At 62.4% G+C, this 6,237-nt stretch overlaps 1 pseudogene; it reads left to right on the top strand.

Moving 5' to 3' along the window:
* Positions 1-713: 713 nt before the first annotated feature.
* LOC106004707 lies at positions 714-4,103 on the top strand (annotated as a pseudogene).
* The last annotated feature ends 2,134 nt before the right edge of the window (positions 4,104-6,237 follow it).

Below are 6,237 nucleotides of genomic sequence, written 5' to 3'. Positions count from 1 at the left end.
CGGGCTCCTCAGGACCCGCTGTGGGAGCTTCCGGAGAATGTAGGGTTGAGTCTGGCCACCTCAGGAGCCGCTGTGGAGGACGCGGGGCCGCGGCCACGCCGACACGAGTCCGGCCTCCTCAGGCCCCGTGGTGGGAGAAGGTGAGCAGAAGCCGCCGGGGCGGGCACTGCCGACGGGGTGCGGGGCTCGCAGGGCTCCGCGGAGGAAGGGCGCGCTGTGTAGACGGTGCGGCTTCCGCGGCTTTGTGGGCGGCGCGGTGGTCCCGCGGGGCTGAGCGCGGGGCTGTGGGGTCCCCCGGTCCGGGCTCGGATGCGCCCCGCGTCGCGGCTGTGTCCGTGCGCCGCGGACTCGGGCTCTGCGGGCTGCGGCGGGGACGGCGGGTGTTTCCCGGCGCGGTTCGTCCCCGAGCCCGAGCGTCTCCCGTCCCCGCGCATCCCGCTCCGTGTCCGTCGTCGGCGGCGCGCGGCGTCGGAGCACCGGCCTGTCCCGGGCTGGGCGGGTCCCGGACAAGGCGCGGGAAGCCGGGAGGGCTGCCGGGAGGGCGAGTCCGTGGAGAGAGGCGGGGGCCGGGGGGACGGAGGTTCCCGCCGCGGAGCTGCGGGGGCGGCAACTTCCTGCGGGGGATGAACCGCGGCTCCCCGCCCGGAGCGGGCGCGTCTCCACCGCGGGGTCTGCCGCGCGCCGAGCCGCCCCCTTCCCTCCGCGGCTTCGGCTCCCCGGCCCCCGGCCCGAGGCCCGACCCGCTTCCTCACGGCTCCGACCGGGCTGTGGGGCGCCGCGGGGACCTGGGACCCCGAGTCCCGCCACGTCTGACTCGCCCCGACTCCCGCGAGTCTCGGGCCGGCCGCGGCCTCCTGCGAGGGCGAGTGGCCCGTCTGCGCGGGGGACCTGGACCCGGCGGGCTCGGCCTCCCTCCCGGAGCCCGACATCGTCTCTGCTCCTGCGACCTGGTGCCGCGGGGGTCGGGAAGCGCCGCGTCCTCTGCGGTGACCTCGGATCTGCGGGTCTCACAGAGACGCTCGTCCCCGCACGCAGACCCCCCGCCGTCGCTTTCGAACCGTCTGTCGTGTGACACGGGCTGCGTCGGGCGTTTGACCCCAAACAGCGACACCGTCCCGCGGAACCCCCACGGAACCCCAGGTGAGGAAACCCTGACGGCGCCCGCAGTGGCCCCCGGACCGCAGGCCCACGTCGCCGGTCACCGCCCGCCGCCCCGTCCGCGGCGCCTTCTCCGGTCCCGACCGGTTTTCTCCCTCCGGAGCCGCTCCCGAGAGTCCCCCGTGTGCACGACCCGGACGGGCTTACGGAGCGCGGAGGGTCCCGTCTGAGGGGCATTTCCACAGGGCTGTGTCCCTGGGGCCGTTCCTGGGGTCCACGCGCGTGGTGACAGGCGTCATCCTTCGCGTCCTCACGGCGACTAAACACGACGACACGGCCCGCTTCAGACTCGGCGGGTGGCAGTTCGCCGCCCCGGCCGAGGCCACGTGCCGCACGTCGTTCTCCGGAACGTTCTCGCTGTCCCCGAGGGGACTGTGCGCGCGACCCACCAGCTCCCCGGTCCCCTCCCTCGGTCCCGCAGCCGCGTCCGACCGTGAGTCCCGGACGCCGCCTCCGAGTGCGGTCCTGGGGTCTGTCCCTCGGTGGGCACCAGCGTCCGCCCCCGTTCTGGACTCGGAGGGGAGCCGGCGGCCTTCAGACGTGCGCGCGGTGTTCGCCGGAGATTTACGGGAAAATGACCCCTTCTTCCTGCGTTCGTGAGAGGTTGTCTCGGCAGCAGACGTGGATTTGGGTCAGAACCTTTTCCGCGCCACTGAGACGACCGCGTGGTTTTACTCCCGCACTCATTGCACCGCGCAACATTGTTTCACTCTGTTGCACAGCGGGAGACGCCTGGGAACAGACACTGGCTTACGGCGCCCGGCGTGTCCGCGAGCTCTCGGTTTCGCAATGTTCCTGACCAGGATCCTCACATTTGCTTAAAGAAACGTATAGGACTGCATTTCGCTGATTTTGTGATGATTTCATTGGGGTTGGTATTCGTGGTTAGGATGGGGGTTAGGGTTAGGGGTTAGGGTTAGGGTGGCCTTAGGGTTAGGGTCTCCCTGTCCTCGCCGGCACAGAGCCTGTTCTCCTCCAGCAACCACAGTGATCTTTCTGGGACATAATCTTCGGGCCTCTCTGTGGTTTGCTCCCCTCCTGCCCCCCTCCCAGCCTCACCTCTCCCACGGGGTGCCTCCCTCCGGTGGGCACCCCAGAGTGTGGATTCCCACAGGTGCCTCAGGCTGGAACCCAAGCCTTTGCCTATGCTGTGCCTCTGCCAGGAGCACCGTTCCCTCCTCCTGCTTCCCGTCCGGCTTGTTTCCCCATTGGCTGAGCCTCGATTTCCCCCCTGATGACCTGCCTCATGCCTGCTGTGTGTGTGTGAGCTTTCCCCCCACTTAAATTTGGGCTGCATGGGTTTCCAACCTTCTAAGCCTCAGGGTTCCCTTTGTAAGATGGGGTGCTAATGGCCCCCATCTCTGGGAGCAGGAGGCAGGGAGACCCCAGGGGCAGACTCACTCAGGACAGGCTGGGAGAGTGACTGTCGCTTAAAACAGCCCAGAGCCTGCCCCCTTGAAGAAGGTGTACATGTTCATGGCCCCCAGCTCTGGGGTCCTGCTGCCAGCCTCTGGCAGTGAACCTTCTCATGCCCTGTCCCTGTCCCTATAACTTCCTGCACCTGTTCTTGCAGACAGCGGAGAAGCCCTTCATGGTGGGACACAGTGTCACCTACTACATTTTCACTGACCAGCTGGCTGCCGGGCCCATGTGCCCCTCTGGGAGAGCCAGATGTTGGTGGTCCTCATGGTGGCCACAGGGTTACCTACTATGTCTTCATCGACCAGCCGGCTGCCCCGCCCGTGTGCCTGTCCGGGAGGGCTGAAAGATAGTGGTCTTCATGGTGAGATACAGGGTCACCTGCTACATCTTCACCGACCAGCTGACTGCCGGGCCCTTGTGTCCCCACCAGGAGGGCTGGAGGGTGGTGGTCCTCGAGGTCTGTGATGCCCCGCACTGGCAGGATGTGTCCATGCGGCACATGGTGATGGTCAGCTGCTTCTGCGAGCAGCACTTCCTTCGTGAGGTGGACGACTTGGTGTGGAGGCGTAGACCTGAAGTTCTGTGACCACATGGGTGTGGAGATCCTGTCCCCCTCTTTGGCACCCTGTACCCCAGTTTATACTGGGAAGCCTGCAAGGACTTCAGCTACAAGTGCCAGCCGTAGTCCCAGGCCCACATCCCCAGGGATCAGGGCAGCATTTACTACATGGGGGCCTTTTTTAGGGTATTGGTGGTGGAAGTTCACTGATTGACCTTGGCCCATCACCATGCGATGGGGGTCGACCTGGCCAATGAGATGGAGGCCATGTGGCATGACAAGAGCCACCTGAGCGGGTACCTGCTGGATCACAAACTCACCAAGATGCTGTCCCTGGAGGACCTGTGGGACCTGCAGTGGCTAGATGTGCCCTGGAGGACCTGTGGTACCCACAGCTGCTGGGCTGTCCCTTAGAGGACCTGTGGGACCTGTGGCTGCTGTGCTGTTCCCTGGAGGACCTGTGGAATCCACAGCTGCCAGTCTGTTCCTTAGAGGACCTGTGGGACTTGTGGCTGCCGCGCTGTCCCCTGGAGGACCTGTGGGACCTGCAGATGCTGGGCTGTCCCTGGAGGACCTGTGGAATCCACAGCTGCTGGGCTACCCACCACCCCCTCCCCCATCATGAAGAAGCTGAGAGACATGGCCGTGCCCAAGAATCACCAGGACACCAGGAACACATGAGGGGCTGCCCCCGGTTTCCATCAGGGGATGCTGCCAGTGGAGCCATCAGAGCAGGTTCCTTCTTCTGTCCCCTCTGAGGGAGACTGTGAGGCCCAGATGTCCAGGAACCCCAGCCACACCTGCTTACGGGAGGCCTGCTTGGGGACACAAGTTCTTCTCTTTGTGGTCACTACATTTTGATAACTTCTGGGTCATTGGCAGCTGTGAACAGCTCGTTTTATGTCAGATGTTTTTCTGTATCAATGCTGAGCAATCGTCTTTAAAAAGAACAGTCGAGAGAAAAGGTTTCCTCCCTGGTTCTAAACAGACACATCTTGGTGGGGCTGGGAGTGGCCCTGCAGCCACCTTGGAGCCAGGATGGGCCTGGCTGGATCTTCCCTCCCAGTCCCATGGGGCTTCAGGGTCAAGGGTGTGCCCAGCCACCTGTCAGACCCCCAGAGGCCTTGGCTGTGGCGGCTAGCTCAGCCTCGAGGAGAATGGAACCCTCTGGGTTATATGTGGTTCCTGCCTTGGTTTTAAATGGCTATTTTTGTGCTGGTGTTTGTAAAATGTGGGCACTGGCTCCGTCTAGATGCAGGTCCTGTTGGGATTCCTCAGTGCCCACCGGTGGGTTTGCACTTGTGCCCCCATCTGCCTGCGCTGTGTCTTAGCAAGCATTCACTGGGTGCCTGCTGTGAGCTCAGTCACCAACAAGGGACAGAGCGTGAGAGCGAGAACTAAGATACAGGATCCCTGCTCTAGGGCCCTCCTGGGACTCATGATGACCCAGACCTCCTGACTCACTTCTTTCCTACTGTGGTGTAACAGACATGTAACCGACTCTGTTAAGCACATTTCAGGGTCAGTTCAGTGGCAGTAAGTACATTCGCTCTTCTGGACCTGCCACCGCTATCCACTGCCACAACTTTGTCCTTACCCCAAACTGAACTCTACTCACCCTAACCCTAACACTCCATCTCCCCTCCCCCACCCTGGCACCCACTAGCTCCTTCCACCTCTATGAATCGGTGCTCTCTGTCCCTCACAAGTGGGGCCCTTCAGTATCGGTCCTTTGGGGACTGGCTTATTTCATGTAGCATAATGGCCTTAAGGCCTGTCCCCATGAGCCTGGAGCTGACCCACTTTCCCCCCAAAGGTGTGGCTCAGCCCTTTCCTGTCTACGCCGAGCCTCCTCAGTCCCCTCTGTCCCCCTCATCTTCCTTCTCAGCCTGAAAATGATCCCAACCGATCTGCAGCTTTGAAGACCTGTTCAGTTCAGATGCCAGGAGCATCCTCCCGGGGGCTCGGGCCTCACTTACCCCATCTGCCATGTCAGGCACCTGCACTCCCCACCAGCTGGCGACCTGCTTCTCCCACAGGTGTCCCCATCTCAGGAGAGGGAAACACCAAGTCCAGACCTTTGGAGTCCTCTGTGACTTCTCGCTTGCCACCAACTCTCCCAGTAGTGAGGTGGCTGCCTTCAGATGCTCCTCAGTTATTCCTGTGCCTCTGGTGTCTTCCTGGAACCCTGACCTGACTGTTTTCAGATAGTTCGTCCAGCAGTACCCTCACTTTCTGGGAGGTAGAATTGCTGGAATCCGCAGTGTGTCCTGCTGCCCCACCTTTTTGAAGGCAAATTATTTGAGGACCCAAGTCTGTGGGTCTGTGGCCTGGAGGGATTTAAGCAGAGCTGGTGGGCTGGGAGGGCTGCAGGGCACAGAGGCATGTTTCAGAAAGCTTTCCATGGTCCCAGGCATCCTACCGTTTTTGCATCAAAGCCCTGAGATCTTTAAAATGCCAGCAGTGTTACAGTGTGGGCCAGAAAATCACGTCTCTGCACCCAACAGCACCTAAACTATTGGCCCTTTCTTGTCACTTGAGCTGAATACAAAGGATTGGGAGTGGGAGCTTAAGGGGAGGTCCTGAGTCAGATTTTGTTTGGGGCATGAAGGCCATCCAGACAAGCTTGTGCCGAGCCTGAGGAGGGGGTCTGTGTGGAGAGCCCAGCTGCAGACACTGTTGTCTCCTGATGCCCCCTCAGCCCACCCCAGTGCACCTGCTGCTGGGAGAGCCCCGGCCCCCTCCTCTCTGCAGAGGGCTCTCTCTTGCTCCAGTGGTGTCGCCTCCCCTGCCAGTCACTGCCAGCCTGCAGCATGGGAGGGTAGATACCCCGACGACCTCCAGCCCTGGGGACAGAGCCAGTGCGGGTGGGGTGTGGTCTTCCAGCTGGCTTGAGCGCCAGGCCCCCAAGGTGCTCACTCTCCCGTGGGCTCAGTGGACTACGTCCTCGCTTAGGCTCCTTAGGCCCAAGCCGTCCCCTGCTCAGGGACCATTCTCGGCCCAGGCTCCACACGCTGGGATTGGGAGCAGGTCATCTGGACCTTCTGGACTCGTGCTTCCATGCCCATGACATGGGCATAGGCTGGCCTCACAGACTC

Source organism: Mustela putorius, unplaced genomic scaffold, assembly GCF_011764305.1.
Source record: "Mustela putorius furo isolate JIRA1106 unplaced genomic scaffold, ASM1176430v1.1 tig00003853_pilon_pilon_pilon, whole genome shotgun sequence".
Classification (NCBI taxonomy): domain Eukaryota; kingdom Metazoa; phylum Chordata; class Mammalia; order Carnivora; family Mustelidae; genus Mustela; species Mustela putorius.
Note: the sequence above shows the minus strand (reverse complement) of the source record. Positions and strands in the feature narration are given on the sequence as shown.